Consider the following 14942-nt stretch of genomic DNA (forward strand, 5'->3'; position numbering starts at 1 on the left):
TTAAAAAATTTAAAGGCAATTCAGTGGAGAAAGGGTAGCTTTTTTCAACAATGGTGCTGGAACAACTGGACATCCATGTGAACTAAGATCCATACCTAATACCATCTACAAAAATTAATTCAAAATGCATCATAGACCTAAATGTAAAATCTGGAGCTATAAAATTTCCAGAATTTTGGCAAAAACCTTTGTGACCTTGGGTTAAGCCAAGATTTTTAAGATATGACACGAAAAGCATGGTCCACAAAAAGACAAATTAATAAGTTGAACTTGATAAAAATTGAAAAGAAACAACTCTTCTATAAAAGACACTGTTGACAGAATGAAAAAAGAAACTATAGACCGGTAGAAAATATGCAAAAATCATATCTAATATTAAAAAACTTGCATACAGAATAAAGAACCTTCAAATCTCAATAACAAGAAGATGAACAACAAATTTAAAAAAAAAAGGTAACCTATTTGAACAGACACCACCAAAGAAGTTACATCAAAGAAGCATGGCAAACAAGCACATGAAAAGATTCTCAACATCATTAGTCATTAGGGAAATGCAAATCAAAGCCACAATGAGATAACACTACAATGTACTAGAATACCTAGCACTAAAAAGAATAATTATAATAAGTTTTTGCAAGGAACTACAACTCTGATATGCTGCTACTGTGAATGAAAAATGGTACACTCATTTTGGAAAATAATTTGGCAGTCTTTTAAAAAGTTAAACATACACCTACCATATCATCCGGCCATTCCACTCCTAGGTATTTACTCAAGAGAAATGAAAGCATATGTCCATACAAAGACTTGTACATTAATATTCATAGCAGATGTATTAGTTATTAACTAAAAATAGAAACAACCCAAAAGTCCATCAACGAGTGAAGTGATAAACCAGTACATCCATACACTGGAATACTACCCAGCCACAAAAAGGAATGAATGTACTACAATATGATATGCATAACAATATGGATGAATCTCAAAATAACTATATCCAAGCGAAAGATGCCACACAAAAAAGTATGCACTGTATTATTCCATTTATATAAAAGTCTATAAAATGAAAATGAATCTGTAGTGATAGAATGCAGATCAGTGTTTGCCTAGGGATGAGATTGGAGGGAGGGCAGAAAGGACAATTGGGTACAAGAGAACTTTTAGGGATGATAAGTATATTCCTCATTGCTTTTATGGTAATGTTTTCACAAAACATGTCAATATTTATCAAATTGTACACTTTAATATGCACAGTTTATTGTATGTCAGTGATACCTCAATAAAGCTGTTAAAATTAGTCATGTGCCTTGACAAACTGCAGTATCTCTAGTTTACTCCCTTTTTGTGAACAAGAATACAAAGACAGGAATACAGTCAAGGCTCAGGAATGGTTTGGAATCAGGGACTAGAGTGCCGGCAGGACTATCTCTGTCTCTTTTCTGCACAGTACCAGGAAATCTACTTCATTATTCTCTTTTATCACAGAAGAGGATTTTATGCTTTCCAGGCTGCATGATAGGACTCAGTTGGTCACATATCCCTGGGTTTTATCTCCTCTATTCAACAGACCAGACAGACTGAGGCTGAAATCTCTGAAACCTAACTCTATATTCCACTGGAGGCTCTCTGACTGGCCATTTTGGTATCAGGTACCCAGTTCTGGATCAATGAACCAATCTCTGGCCTAGATTGAATCTAAACTAGATGGAGAAAGTCTTAGCCTAGCTGTTAAGAATTTGGGAAAACAAGCTGGGCATGGTAGCTCACACCTATAATCCCAGCTAGCAGGGAGGCTGAGGCAGGAGGATCACTTGAGGCTAGGAACTGGAAACCACCCTGAGCAACACAGCAAGACCCTGTCACAATAATAATAATAACACTAATAATAATAATAACTTGAGGATATAGTGGTCATGACTTCAAGTCAGTATTGAGGCTTCAGTTAGCTCCAAGAAGGCTTTTGTTATTTGCAACCAAAAGAGTTCTAACAAAATCACCTAGCATTTGTAATGGAGATGTCAGGCAAAAGCTAGAGACATCAAGTAGGCAACCACAATTTCTAAGGTCTCACCAAAAGACCTCCTGAGGCCTCCTCTTGCTATAAAAACATATTTCATGGTCCTCATTGTAAACTCAAATTCTACCATATTTAGTAGAATACATAACAGGGGCATCCAGAAATTTAAGAAAAAGGAAGCCTCCTATCTTCTGTTGTCACCCTACCACATAGTTTTCCACCCATGCTCTGAAGTTAGGACCATTAAATAGAGAACAATGGGAAAGACTAGCTTTTAATCAAATTGAACAAAGGGCATATCATTCTCACTATAAGTAGCTACACTGTTGTAAGTAGCAAGAAATCTGGGATGCCACTTAATACAAGAGGGGTCATTGCTCCCCTCACACAACACCCTAGGAACACAGAAAATGACATGGACAATGTTAGAGTTCAGGGGGTTATTTTATTATTTTTAGAGAAAGGGTCTCCCTCTGTCACCCAGGCTGGAGTGCTGTGGCATAATAAGAACTCATTGTAGGCTGGGCGCGCTCATCCCAGCACTTTGGGAGGCTGAGGCAGGTGGATCACTTGAGGTCAGAAGTTTGAGACCAGTCTGGCCAGCATGGTGAAACCCCTTCTCTACTAACAATATAAAAATTAGCTGGGTGTGGTGGTGCGTGCCTGTAATCCCAGCTACTCCAGAGGCTGAGGCAGGAGAATTGCTTGAACCTGGGAGGTGGAGGTTGCAGTGAGTTGAGATCGTGCCACTGCACTCCAGCCTGGGCAACACAGTGAAACTGTCTCAAAAATACATAAATGAATAAATAAATAAATCATTGTAACCTCGAACTTCTGGACTCAAGTGAGCCTCCCTCCCCAGCCTCCCGAGTAAAGAAAATGCCATTTTATTGTCCATACATTAGAGATTTTACTAAATACCACTCATAAATTACAGTGACATCATATTATACCAAATGTTAAGAATTCTATAGAAAAAAAATGAAAATTATAAAGGGTTTGCATTGCACATGAAACACCAGCAGTTATATTACTGACCAGTCAGAAGAGAGATAGGCAGCAAGAGCTGCTTACTGAGTATATAAAGTTTAGAACTGAACACTTTTTTTTTTTCGAGATGGAGTCTCGCTCTGTCGCCCAGGCTGGAGTGCAGTGGCGCGATCTCGGCTCACTGCAAGCTCCACCTCTCGGGTTCATGCCATTCTCCTGCCTCAGCCTCCCGAGTGGCTGCGACTACAGGCGCCCACCACCACGCCTGGCTAATTTTTTGTATTTTTAGTAGAGATGGGGTTTCACTGCATTAGCCAGGATGGTCTCGATCTCCTGACCTCGTGATCCGCCCACCTCGGCCTCCCAAAGTGCTGGGATTACCGGCATGAGCCACCACGCCCGGCCCAGAACTGAACACATTTTTAAAATAAAACAATATTCTGTCTACATTTGTGAAGATTTGGAACCACAGAATGTTTTTAAGAAAAAAAAATTACATTACTTTCAAGTATATAGAGAAATGCAAATTAGGCTAAGAGTTCATAGAAACCCTTAATAGACCCGCTATACTAATCAGAAAGATAATCAGCCAAGTAAGGTATCCAAGTCTTCTCATATATTGTTTCCTGTAAGGACACTATCCCCCAGCCCTATTTGCCTAGACAACTTCTACAAGTCTTCAAGTCTCAGCTTAGTGCTTTTCTCCAGAAGACCTTTCCTGATACCTTAGACTAGAATGAGTATTTCTGTAATATTCACAAAGCACCCTGTACTCCTCAAATCATAATGTCATCCTGTTAATGTAAACCATTATTTATCTTCTTGCTAGAATGTAAGCCCCATGAAGACCAGGTCTGTCTTGTTCCGTTACTGAATCCCAGTGTCTGAAACAAAGCCTGTCACATTGGGACTGCACAAATAAATATTGTTGACTTAATTTATTAACTCAAATCACTAAAGAATTACGTTGTGTGATGGACTAACTGTATTAGCATACCAACTGTACCTAAAAGAGGACATCAACAGTATTTATTCTTCTAAGTTCTTTATACTCTCCCGATACAATCTTGTCTATAATACTGATGTTCTTGGCAATGCTTTTATTTTTCCACAGATAGGGCAAAATCTCAGTTTCTGTCTAAATATTCTCAGACTCTCAACGAGTGAAGTACACATTAATGAAGCTATACTGCATCCTGATTAGATTATTCTTGAAACTTCATAACAACCACTTCATTTCAGGGATTAAAAAGTTCCAGAATGTGATATGTCTACTCAACATGAATGATTTTAACTATGCAACTCTTTTTGATTCAGGCCCTGTGTACCTTAGCCGCCTAAATACAGAATTTTGGTATAAATCCCACATTCATACATTCAAGATACAGGAAATTACATTTCAATGGCATTTGTAATTTATTGGCACTTTTAGTAAAATTGTTTTTTTTACAACTGTTTCCTTACATTATAAATTATATCCAGCCAGAGGCTGCTCTTTAAGTATCCACACTCATCTTGCCCAACGTCAACACTATGCTAATTAGAAGTGTAGCCTCATTTGAGTGTCAGAAAGGTCCTGAACTCTTCCAGGCCTCCCATCTCACTCCTCACCCCAGCCTGCTCACCAATCAGTACTTGTCGTTCTTGGGTTTGACATCTACTGATATTTCCTTGATTATTCTTAATAATGGGAATAATGAGTTGACTTTATTATTTATTAAGTGCTATGATATGGCAGATACTGTACTCAGCCCTTTAAAAACATTATCTCATTTAGTCCTTGAAACAATCCAGTGAGGTAGATGCCGTTAATGTTCCCACTTCACAGAGATGAGATCTGAAGCACAGGAAGTTACATAACTTCCTTAAGGTTTCACAAGTATTAAGAGACAGAGATGGGCTTCAGTCCTGGGCAGGGAAGCTCCAGAGCCTATGCTACAACATTTTTATGAAAATGTTAGTATATTGGTGTCACTCAGGGGAGGGCTTTCCCTCACCTTCCACTTTGCTCTGGCCTTCTCAGTGAAACAGGAAAAATTAATAAATTATATTACTTTTACTGAAGATAATTGGGTATAAACATAGCCAATGGAACATCTATCTTATTTCAATGTAAGTTTCATCATCATTCCTCTTCCTAATCTCTACCTATGCTCTATGTATTTGAAAATTACTATGGAAGATTCTCTTTACAACATGAAAATTATATATAGAATATCAATTTATCCCCACATTCCTTGTTATTGACAGCTCTTTTTTCCATGTTCAAACTTAACATTTAAAAACTGAGGCCGGGAACAGTGGCTCATGCCTCTAATCCCAGCATTTTGGGAGGCTTAGGTGGGTGGATCACTGGAGGCCAGGAGTTTGAGACCAGCTTGGCCGACATAGTGAAACCCCGTCTCTACTAAAATTACAAAATTTAGCTGGGCATGGTGCTGGGTGCCTGTAGTCCCAGGCACTCAGGAGGCTAAGGCAGGGAAGAACTTGAACCCAGGAGGCAGAGGTTGCGGTGAGCCGAGATCGCACCACTACATTCCAGCCTGGGCAATAGAGCGAGACCCTGTCTCAAACATAAAAATAAAAACTGAGTTATGCCAGGCGTGGTGGCACATGCCTGCAATCCCAGCTACTCAGGAGGCTGAGGCGGGAGGATTGCTTGAGCCCAGGCATTCAAATCCAGCCTGGGCAACAGAGCAAGACCTAGTCTACACTAAAAATAAAAAACAAAAATAGCCTGGCATGGTGGTGTGCACCTGTAGCCCCAAGTAGTTGGGAGGCTGAGGTAGGAGGATCATTTGATCATTTTCACTCCAGCCTGGGAAAATGAGTGAGACCCTGTCTTCAGATTGATGGATGGATAGATAGATAGGTAGATAGATAGATATTTAATAGATAGATTTTAATTTTAAAAAATAATGTTAATTTTAAAAAATTATATGAATAAAGAGTGTTAAATTTTTGAGTTGGAAAGAACCTTAAAGATGATCCAACCTCTTTATCTTGCAAGTGAAGATCTCTGGATCAACACTCAGTATGCCAGGCATTTAGTTAGTTAGTTAATTCTGCAAATATTTATTGAGTACCAACTATGTATTCGAGATGGTGCAGAAGAGACAAAATTATGACTTTGAAAAGCTTATATTCTAGGAGGGTAAGATAATAATCAAGAAATACTATAGCATGATAATTCCAGGTAATGATATGTGTCATACAAAATAAAACAAGGAAATGGTTTATAGTAAGTGAGTAGTATACATACTGAGTGACCTGGGATGGGAGAAACTAATTCTGAAGAGGTGGTCAGGAAAAACTGCTTTTAAGAAGTAAAATTTACACCGAGCCCTGAATGCTGAAAGGAAGTCATCCAAGCAAAGATCTGAGGGAAAATCATTCCAGAGAAGGAATGGCAAATGAAAAGCCCTGAGGTGGGAATGAATTCCATGCATTGAAAAAATAAAAAACAGCCATTATAGCTGAAGAATGGTAAATTATGGGCAGAGTGGTAGAACATGATGTCATAAAGGTCGATCAAAACAAAATCATTTAGGGTCTGTGCACCATATCAGAAGATTTTGATATTATTCTAATTGCAATAAGAAACCATAGAAAGGCCAGGTGCGGTGTTTCACACCTGTAGTCCCAGCACTTTGAGAGGCCGAGGCAGGCAGATCACTTCAGGCCAGTAGTTCGAGACCAGCCTGGCCAACATGGTGAAACCTCGTCTCTACTAAAAACACAAAAATTAGCTGGGCGTGGTGGCCCTCACCTGTAATCCCAGCTACTGGGGAGGCTGAGACAGCAGAATCGCTTGAACCCGGGGGGTGGAGGCTGCAGTGAGTGAAGATTGCACCACTGCACTCCAGCCTGGGCAAAAGAGCAAAGACTCCATCTCAAAAAAAGAAAAGAAAAAATAAAAAGAAACCATAGAAAGCTTTGGAGCAAGGCAATGATATGATCTGTCTTAGTATTTTAAATGACTAAGTGATGCTAAAATCTTAAGTCTGAGTACAACAATAGTTATACTTATCACTAGTTTTCATTTGTGTACAGAATTGACCAGTTATGAGTTGAGTTTATTATCAATATTTTAAGAAAACAATGCTGCCTGTGACATCCCGCCCCGGGGGCTAAAAGTGTCTGCCACCTTCATCCGCAACAGCACGGCCATCCAGGAGCTGTTCAAGCGCTCTCCGAGCTGTTCACCGCCATGTTCCGGCGCAAGGCGTTCCTGTACTGGTACACGGGTGAGGACATGGACGAGATGGAGTTCACCGAGGCCGAGAGCAACATGAACGACCTGGTGTTCAAATACCAGCAGTACCAGGATGCCACGGCCGAGGAGGAGGATGAGTTCAAGGAGGGGGCCGAGGAGGAGATGGCCTAGAGCCTCCAGTCACCCGGGAAAGCAGGGAAGCAGTGTGAACTCTTTATTCACTCCCAGCCTGTCCTGTGGCCTGTCCTGCTGTGTGTGCAATTGCTGTTTTCCCTGTCCACATCCCATGCTGTACAGACACCACCATTAAAGCATTTTCATAGTGAAAAAAAATCAGTTAATCAGTTTCACAGTGAAAAAAAGTCAGTGAAATAAAAATCAGTTATCTAGTTAACTAACTAGTTATCTAGTTAAAATTTTCTGTCCTATCCGCCTAGGATGACCCTCCTACATAACTATTATTATTTATTTCTCATGTATTCTTTCAGAATTTGTATTTTTTATTTGAGAGCTAAAGCAGCAAAACTATATTTTTATGGTTTTTGAAGTAGCGAATGGGGCAAAATGGGGAAGATATGATGGCATTTGTTAAAAGAGAACAATTTCTGCATAGCATGTTTGCTACTGGGTTTTATTAAGTAACTGAAGATGTATTTATTAAGTCCCTTCTCAAGCATGATCCTAGCTGCTGGCTATAAATGTATTCCATATAAGAACATTATCAATATACTATGGTGAAACCAAAAGTAGGTTTTAATGGATAACTTTAATTTCATATGTAATAAAACAATTTTTATAAATGCAATATTCTCTAATCAAGAAATCCAAATTTTCTACTGAATATGTTAAAGGAAAGTGAACATTTAGAAAACAACTGATCAAATACAAACAGCTGGAAAGAGTAAATGAGAAGTTAAAAGAAAAATACAGGAAACTTGGGAAAATAGCTTTAGGAATGTCCATAGTCATTAGCTTTCAGCCACCAGGAAGATGTCCAACCAAAACTAAGATTTAAATGCCTTCAGGGAAAAAGTTTCAATATTTAGCAGTTTAGTTACTAAGAGAGTATCTGGCCTAAATTCACAATAGAGTCACTCATATTTTAGGTTACCTCATACTAATTCATTTCTCAAGCTTTTAACTACATTGGTGATATGATGGACACAAAAACATTTTAAAACAAAGACCACACAGGACTTTTAATATTAATCTGTATTGGGCTAGCAAACTACTGTATGTCCTGATAGAAATCATAACGCAAAGCAACTACATAACATCATGCTGCACACAATGCCAGAAGAAAGGTTTGGTCAATCATGAGAGATCACCACTCGCATTTATGTATCCATGTATTCCCCTCCTGGTCGTGTGAAAGAGCTTTCACAACTGAATCAGTTCAAGTAGGTCCACAATGTCTTTAAATATCCTTCAGGGTTCAGCATCTCATTCTCAAGTGAATACTTTTCCACCCATTTTTGTGAGTATACTGAAGGTTTTTTTTCCTTTTTTGATAGAATTGCAAGGAGAAATATGGTCAAATTTTGATATCAAAAGCAAGCAGGTTTTTAAAGTAGATTTTTTAAAATGTACTTCATATGAAGTTTCCCAACTCTGCTACTTTTTTCTATTATCCTTATAGAACCAGATTGTGGGGAGGTAGAGATACTATTAATGGAATAGTTTGGATGGAATACAACATAAGCAAGTGATGCCTTTCAGTGGAGTGAAATTCAGGTAAACTTTATATTACACAATTGTATTAGTCAGGGTTCTCCAGAGAAATACAACCAATAGGGGAAATATATATATACACACACACACACACAAACACACACACACACAGAGAGAGAGAGAGGGAGGGAGACAGAAACTTATTTTTAAGGAATTGGCTCACCTGATTGTGGAGGACGGAAGGCTGGAGACCCAAGAAAGGGTTGCTATTGAAGCTCCAGTGGAAGGCAGTCTGTTGGCAGAGTCCTTCCGTCTTGGGAGGGTGGTAGTGAGTCTTTGCTTTATTAAGGTCTGTAGGTCAGATCATGTAAGCTGGAGTTCAAGGCAAGGGTTGAACCTCAAATTGAGGAACTGGAGTGAAAATCAAGAACCCAAAGCAGGAGGCTACTTCTTTAGACTGAGCAAACCAAGTCGGGGTTAGAAGGATAACTCGGAGTGAGTATGTTCAGGTTTCACTTCAGGTCTACAGATTGGATGAGGTCCACTCACATTGTGGAAGATATTCTACTTTACTCAAAATCTACTGATTTAAATGTTAATCTTATTTTTAAAAATACCTACACAGCAACATCTAGAATAATGTTTAACTAAATATCTCGGTGCCAAGGCCTAGCCAAGCTGACACATAAAATTAACTATCAGAACAACCAATCACCAACAAATATTTCTTGAGCAATAGAGATATTCCTGGAAAGTGGTACATACATATAATTCTTATAGATAGAAGCCCCATGGGGCTTCATGCACTAACGTCTTTCCACCTGTAGTCCAGTCCTGCTAGTTTTTGAGGAATCCAAACAAAGGCAAACAACCCAATAAATGGTAGATTCAGCTACCCTATGCTTCACACCTGGGAGATTAATGGTCAGGTAACTGTTGCTCTTCTCAAGCTGGAAGACCTGAAGTGAAGCCTGAGCATACTGCTTTGAACTTTGGACTCTTTATTATTTTCTTTTTAAAGTCAAGGACTTGCTCTATCTCAACTTGCTCTATCTCCAGGCTGGAGTGCAGTGGCATGACCATGGCTCACTGCAGCCTCGCCTTGAACTCCTGGGCTCAGGCGATCCTCCCACCTCAGCTTCTCAAGTAACTGGGACTACAGGCATGCACCAACATGTCTGGCCTTTTTTTTTTTTTTTTTTTTTTTTTTTGGAGAGACAGGGGTCTTGCTACGCTGCCTACACTGGTCTTGAACTCCCAGCCTCAAACATTCCTCCTGCCTTGGCCTCCCAAAGCACTGGGATTACAGGTATGAGCCACCGCACCTGGCCTGGATTCTTGATTTTTCACTCCAGTTCCTCAATTTGAGGTTCAATCCCTGCCCTGAAGTCCAGCTTTTACCTGACTGGAGCCCAAATGCTCCCCTTCCCCCATGAATTGGTGCTGTTTCAACTTACCAACAGCAACTATTTACCCAACTCCAAACAACACTACATGGATGTTCCTAAAGGCTAGAATTTACAACAGTTTAGCTGTTTAGAAAGCTTTCTCACCAAACACCACTCCCTTTGTTTCCTTGTCCTTGGGAGATAGTATACAGACCCATTAGTTCTTTTAATTTTTTTTTTCCTTTTTCATGTTCTACCCCTTCTCCACTAGCCTGTGCCAGCTTGCACAGATTATGGAAGTATATGAAAAGGGAAAAAGGGAAAAATGAATGATCCAGTTGTGAAATGAACAATCTCACTTATCCATTCTGCAGGATCTGATTCCTGAATATCATATTTTCACAGAACCAAGTACATCCATATTTGAGTGTGGATTCAGCTACACCTTCTAGAACAAAACTGAGAAGTATACACTATAAACAATACAAATGTGATATATTTCATAAGTCTTACTTTAATTCTATCACGAAGGGACTTTCTATGTATGAGAATCACATATTCTAAAATTATGATCTTAACACAAAAATGTACTACAAAAAAAGATTTTCAAAGGTGATTAATAAAATCATTTTAAATACATTTCTATACAATATTAAACCAGATTTGTCCAACAGTGCCTAGTTTGTAAATCAGACACCTATGAAAGACACATTTTTAGCTGATGTATATTTTTTATATGCTGGATGACAATTTTTTTTTTTTAAATGGAGTTTCACTCTTGTTGCCCAGGCTGGAATGCAATGGTGCGATCTCAGCTCACTGCAACTTCCACCTCCTGGGTTCAAGCAATTCTCCTGCCTCAGCCTCCCGAGTAGCTGGGATTACAGGCAAGTGCCACCATGCCCGGCTAATTTTGTATTTTTAGTAGAGACGGGGTTTCCCCACGTTGGTCAGGCTGGTCTCGAACTCCCGACCTCAGATGATCCGCCTGCCTTGGCCTCCCAAAGTGCTGGGATTAGAAGCGTGGGCCACCGCGCCCAGCCCTCAAAGCATTTTCATAGCCATTATTTCACCTGGCAGAGATGAGGACTCAGACACATGGAAGAAGGCAAGAAGCCCAGTTGTCAGAAATGGTGAAACGATGTCAAGGCAACAACGATAACCCAATACTGAAACTCAGATGGCTAGTCTGGAACTGCCTGACTTGCCCCTGTCTAAAGTCAGGATTGGTCCAGGGACACAGGTGGGATTGGATCTGTGAGTGGGTGGCAAGCAAGTTAGTTCCTGTCTATGGAGGCAAGCAATGGGGCTATGAAACAGGTAGCACCTGATGGCAATTTCATCCAAAAAGGCAAACAGCTCTAGACATACAAATGAAGGGACATCTTGACTTTGGCACCCTGGAGAATATGACGAATTGGGTTGAACCTTTGAGAATTATTACCCGCAGCACATACACCAGAACTTGGAGTAATCAAGTTGAACAGAAAATCCTTAGCAGCAGTTGACATTGTTGTTCACCATCACTTCTTGTTGAATCATCCCCCCATCGCTCCCCTAGATTTCCAGGATAGAATCTCCTGCTTTGCCTATTGCCTCTCTGGCTACTCCTTCTCTGTCTTCTCTTGCAAGTTCCTTTTATTGTCTTTCAATGTTCCCTAGCTCAAAGAACAGTACCACCAGTCACCTAGTTATGCAAACCAGAAATTTAGACACTTAGAATTTTTCTCTACCCCTGCCCCATGTCCAAATTACCATGAATTACTATAAAGTTTACCTGGTAAATATCTCTTTAATCTATTCACTTCACTCCATCACCACTAACCTGGTCCCAGACACCACCACCTCCGATCTTGAATACTGGAACAGCCTCCTGGGATAGAATCTTGGCTCTCCCACATTCCAGCTGTGTGTTCTTCAGCAAGTGTATTCACTTCTCTGAACTTCAATTTCCTCATAGGTTAAGTGGGGACAATAACAGTAGCTACCTTGCTGGGTTGTTGCAAAGATTCAGTGACAATATATATAAATCCCTTTCAACAGTGCTTAATGCAGTAAGTGCTACATCAATGATAGCTTTTAAAATATTATCTGCATTCTCACTCACCCCCCTTCATTATTCACACTGTAGCCAAAGTGCCATTTTCCAAAATAAATATGATCATATCCTCCGCACCACCACTACACACAAGCACCCACAGAACACTCTGATGGATTCCCAGTGCACTTAAGATAAAGTCAAAACTGCTTAACATAGACTAGAACAAGGCAGTGCATGAATTTCTTCAGCATGAAGCCACAAATGAATTTTCCATTGTACTTTCTTTCACCTTCCTACTAGCCTACTAGCCTACTAGCCTTCTCTTACTCCTTTACACCCAATCTGCTTCCTCTCACCCCATAGCCTCCCATAGCCTTGTTCTGCCTGCCTGAAATGCTTTTTTGTTTTTCTTTTTTGAGACGGAGTTTCACTCATGCCACCTAGCCTGGAGTGCAATGGCCCGATCTCATCCCACCGCAACCTCCGCCTCCTGGGATCAAGTGATTCTCCTGTCTCAGCCTCCCGAGTAGCTAGAATTACAGGCACCTGCCACCACACCCAGCTAAGTTTTGTATTTTTAGTAGAGATGGGGTTTCACCATGTTGGCCAGGCTGGTCTCAAACCCCTGATCTCAGGCGATCCACCCACCTTGGCCTCCCAAAGTGCTGGGATTACACGCATGAGCCACTGCGCCCAACCAATGCTTCCATTTTGTAACTGCACCTTTTCCTTTGGTTTTCAGCTCAAGCCTCACTTCCCAAGGAATGCTTTCCTGACCAAAGATGTATAAAATGCTCTGAAGCGGCCACATACCTCTCCCGTATTACATATATCACAGTGGTCATTTTTTATTTCTTTGTATGATTAGAGGATTAGTTTTTGCTTTCCTGACCTGTTGGTAAGTTTCGTGACAGTAAGGAACTTTTTGTTCACTGCTACCTCACCAGCATATAGCACGTATCTGGCACATAATAAGTGCTCAACAAATTGACAGACTCAATGAAAGAATGAGTGAACCACACTTGTGCATAAGGATCAAATGGAAGCAAAAAAGAAATTGAAAGTTGTAATCATGTCTGTAGATGAGATTGTAAAATGGTCTGAGCCTTGAAACAGACTGTGGAAGCTAAACTTCTTTTTTCTTTTTTTTTTTTTTTCTTTGAGATGCAGTCTTGCTTTGTCACCCAGACTGGAGTGCAGTGACAGGATCTCAGCTCACTGCAACCTCCAACTCCCGGGTTCAAGCAATTCTCTGGCCTCAGCCTGCCAAGTAGCTGGGATTACAGGCACTTGCCACCCTGCCTGGCTAATTTTTGTATTTTTAGTAGAGACAGGGTTTCACCATCTTGGCCAGGCTGGTCTTGATCTCCTGACCTCATGATCCATCCACCTAGGCTTCCCAAAGTGCTGGGATTACAGGCATGAGCCACCACACCTGGCCAAAGCTAAACTTCTTAAACCAAAATTGTGTTTAAAGAAAAACAGGACAGAGAAAGATGGAGTTTAGACTAATAAGAGAATCAGGGTGGAAGAGAGAGGGTTGTTGAATCCACTAAATCACGACGAAACAACTAAGCAGGATTTTAAAGTTGCATGCACATGCGTGTGTGTGTGTGTGTACACACATGCATATTTGCATTTAACAGTCCTTCACTTTCCAGGTTTTTAATCACTCCTAAGCTATTTTTGATGGGAAAAGAAAAATCTAGGAAAAAAAGGGAGAAAAAAATTAATAAGGATTCTTTTTAAAAATTGAGCAGCTAATGTATTTTTCTGACTCTGAGGCTCACACCATAGCAGTTTATAATAAAGCAAACATTCAAGCTAAGAGCCTAGGATTTGAATCCAAAGTTGCTGATGTCAGAGAGTTTTTATCCTGAGTCTATGCCTACAAAATTCATTTGGAAAAAAAATGGTTTGCACAGAGACCATAACAAAGCCTAACTATGTTTGAAAGATGTTTTTTGTTTTTTGTTTTCATCTTGCGAGAAATGTAAGACCAAATTAAAGTTGCATATAGCACATGGATTGGGGTATTTGGCTTGTTTGTTTTTTATTTTTTGCTTCCTGTATGACATTTATAGTTTCAAGATTTGTTATAAATTATTTTTTAGAAGAGCAAAACAACACTGAGACTTAACACCATAAATGTTTTCCTAGGGCACAAACACACACATTTTTCATTATTATGTTGTTCAGAAATCCTAAATCTTTGACAGAGTAGCTATAGGTCATTAAGCAATTTGCCTCCCTATTCTGAGACTCAGTTTAGCATTTACAAAATGAGTGAGTTAAAATAGATAATGTCTAAGTTTCCTTTAATATTTTTAAATGTTAATTGTGGTAAAGAACACATAACATAAAATTTACCAACTTTATCATTTTTAAATGCATCGTTCAGTGGTGTCAAGCATATTCACATTGTTGTCCAACAAATTTCCATAAATTTTTCATCTTGAAAGACTGAAACTTTATACCTATTAAACAACAACTCCCCATTTCCCCCCTTTGCCCAGCTCCTGACAACCATCATTCTGCATTCTGTGTCTAAGAATTTGACTTTAGTTACCTTATATGGGTAGAATCATACAGTATTTGTCTTTCTATGACTGGCTTATT

This window comes from Pan troglodytes, chromosome X, assembly GCF_028858775.2.
Source record: "Pan troglodytes isolate AG18354 chromosome X, NHGRI_mPanTro3-v2.0_pri, whole genome shotgun sequence".
Classification (NCBI taxonomy): Eukaryota; Metazoa; Chordata; class Mammalia; order Primates; family Hominidae; genus Pan; species Pan troglodytes.